Raw genomic sequence first — 2,931 nt, forward strand, 5'->3', positions numbered from 1 at the left:
CTCTCTCCTCTTGTCTCTCTCGGCTCGCTCTGCTCTTCTGGCTGATGCAGTATTAATGGATCTCCTGGGCTGTGAGGCCGGCCTGCGATCTCTCTCACTCACACACATACACACACACACACACACACACGGAGGCTCGGCAGCGCTTGCATGTACACTCCTCTCCCCATTCAGCTGCTCCCCAGCCGCAGCGCTACACAGCTAACCATTTCAAGTGCTATCGATTGAACAGCGCCTGTTGTTCATCACCTACCCGTGTCTGTGTGTGTGTGTGTGTGTGTGAGGTGGGGGGGGGGGTGGGGGGGTTACACACATCCATTCTCACATAAGGATTATTCACACACCAACTGAATTCACAGAGCGCCCCCAGAAAAGCCTTTGTGTTTGTATGTGTGTGACAGATGTTGAAAACCCCAACCACGGTGCTACAGCCCATAATTACAGCTAGTGTTGAAAAGCTGGAGCCACTGGTGTCACATCACAAGTGTAGAGCCATGCTAACCCGTTCCCTCTCTCCCTCTCCTTCTCTCTCCCTCCCCCTCAGTCCCAGAAACTGGCTGCTCCTATCAGACGTCCTGAAGAGACTCAGAATGTCCTCCAGGGCGTTCAGGGCAGCCTTCTCCCATCTGGAGGTAGCAACCATCGCCGAGGCAGAGTTCTACAAGCAGGCGTCACTGTCGCAGCTCTTCTCGTGCCCCGACGAGCTCGCCACCTTCCTCCCCGACAGCAAGGAGCTGCTGGACCTGGTTGAGACCAGCTCAGAGCTGGCTGCGCTGCTGGGCTCCTCGCTAGAGTGTTTGGACAGCCGATGGGAGCCCAAAGGGGCCCGGGTCAAAGCTAAAGCCCACTCGTGACCCTGAGATACACACACAGAGGGTGACTCTCAATAAGATCTACTTTCTCCTGAAGTGGACACTCCTTCACTAGTTCCCACAAATCTGGTGCAGTTATTTGGCTAGTGGTAGTTTTCCACCATGTTTCTTATACCAGTCCTTTCCTTTCAAATCAGTGAAGGGAAGTGAACACTTTGGGAGGAAGGAGAGAGTATTGGCACGTAGCCAACACACACACATGCTCCATGTGTACGTTCCCATGCCCTGTGAGGACTGGACGTTGAATACTGGACAGTATCCCTTCAAAGACGAAACAGACCCCAGCGCCACACAAACTGCATTTTTTAAATAAATATATTATATATGTGTACATTAACAGCCGATTTAATTTGTTCTATATATATATGTATGTATGTATATCCATACTGTATATCTGCTGCTTTGGTTGTCATGTTGTGGTCAGGTTGTGGGTTTTGACACTGTTTGGGTTGACTAGACTAGTGAACAGGTCAGGAGCAATGTGAGTCGAATGTGGACCTCTGAGGTAAAGGTTATTGTTTGACTTTGGATCATGGCAGTGCACTTGATTTGGACTTTGATAGATATATATATATATATATATATATATATATATAGAGAGAGAGAGGTGAACTGTGACAAAAACATTTTAGCACTCATGGCTCATCCCAAAGATTTGGGGATTTTTATTTTCAACATTGTCTAAAAACCTAGCTTTATTTGTCTCTTATTTATGACAATGAGGAATTAAGATATTTGATGTGTGGGTTTTTTGTCAAATATAAATGTAAGATACTACAAGACATTTCAATTGAAGAGTGAGATTCATGCTTGAACTTGTAAATAAGACCATTTCAGTAACGGTTTTTCTGACTGGGGTGTTTGATTTGTTTGTTTGTTTTGGCAATGTAAGTGTTTAAACTTTGTCATTAAATACACTTATTTGTATTTATATTTTACAAAAAAAAGTTCATTTAAATAAATCGCAATAAAAGTGAACCTTTATCGTATTTTATTAATCTATATCATTTCTATTTTTAGGTTTGTGAAATTCTGAAATTTTCCCAAAATTCCCAGTTTTTCCAGAAATTCTGGTTGTAGGATTCCTCCCTTGTCCGGGACATTTCCAACCAGGACTATGGAAAAACACCATTTGTCACCTATTTAATTTGGTCTGAAAAATATTTTACTATTCACATTTGCCACTATGAATAACCTGCCTCTAGATTTAGGATAATCTAGTCTAGAAATACAGTGCTCCCACACAGCTTTCACAGTTTGTTCTCTTGCAGTCTGGTGGTTTGTGTGTGTCTTGAATCCTGGTTTTAACTTGCCACGCTGGCTCTCGCGTTCCGCTCCGCTCTCAGGGCACTATACTTTCCATCCTTGTTGATCTTGTTTTAGAAAGAGGAAGAGGATGTGATTTGTTGCCAGCAGGAATAGTTTGGTTCGAGTCAAAAGTAGGCTAACCCTTGTTCCCAAACGCTTCCATTTCCACTACGCCCTTCCCTTCACACACACAGTTCTCCGTAGTTAAGTATAAAAGTCCGTCAGAATGTGGGGGGCAAATAGGACCTATTTTATTATTCCGTGGTTGTTGTTTGCCTTGAAATAGCGAGATATGAATTATCTGTGTGGTGTGCTGCTTGTTAAATCTGCTGGTTTGTGTTCGCGTAATATCCAGATGTAACAGTATAATTTTAAACCGTCCCCTCGCCCATACCCGGGCGCGAACCAGGGACCTTCTGCACACATCAACAACAGTCACCCACGAAGCATCGTTACCCATCGCTCCACAAAAGCACGGCCCTTGCAGAGCAAGGGGAACTGCTACTTCAAGGTCTCAGAGCAAGTGACGTAACCGATTGAAACGCTACTGAGCGCACACCGCTAACTAAGCTTGCCGTTTCACATCCGTTGACAGAATCTACCCCTGCATAGCAGGCTCGACTATCCGCCTGTTTGCGCCAGATGCATGTTGTTTCATCTGTTGTCCTTTTCTAGCTCATCAAAATGAACCTCTGTCGGTCTTGTTGATTTACCTCGGGTGTTTTATGTCCTAAATATAAGGATATGAAAG

General features: G+C 44.6%; 1 pseudogene; it reads left to right on the forward strand.

Moving 5' to 3' along the window:
• The window catches only part of LOC124010732, a 109,792-nt pseudogene extending 107,942 nt beyond the window's left edge, over window positions 1-1,850 (forward strand).
• The last annotated feature ends 1,081 nt before the right edge of the window (window positions 1,851-2,931 follow it).

The sequence above is a fragment of the Oncorhynchus gorbuscha genome, linkage group LG23 (genome assembly GCF_021184085.1).
Source record: "Oncorhynchus gorbuscha isolate QuinsamMale2020 ecotype Even-year linkage group LG23, OgorEven_v1.0, whole genome shotgun sequence".
Classification (NCBI taxonomy): domain Eukaryota; kingdom Metazoa; phylum Chordata; class Actinopteri; order Salmoniformes; family Salmonidae; genus Oncorhynchus; species Oncorhynchus gorbuscha.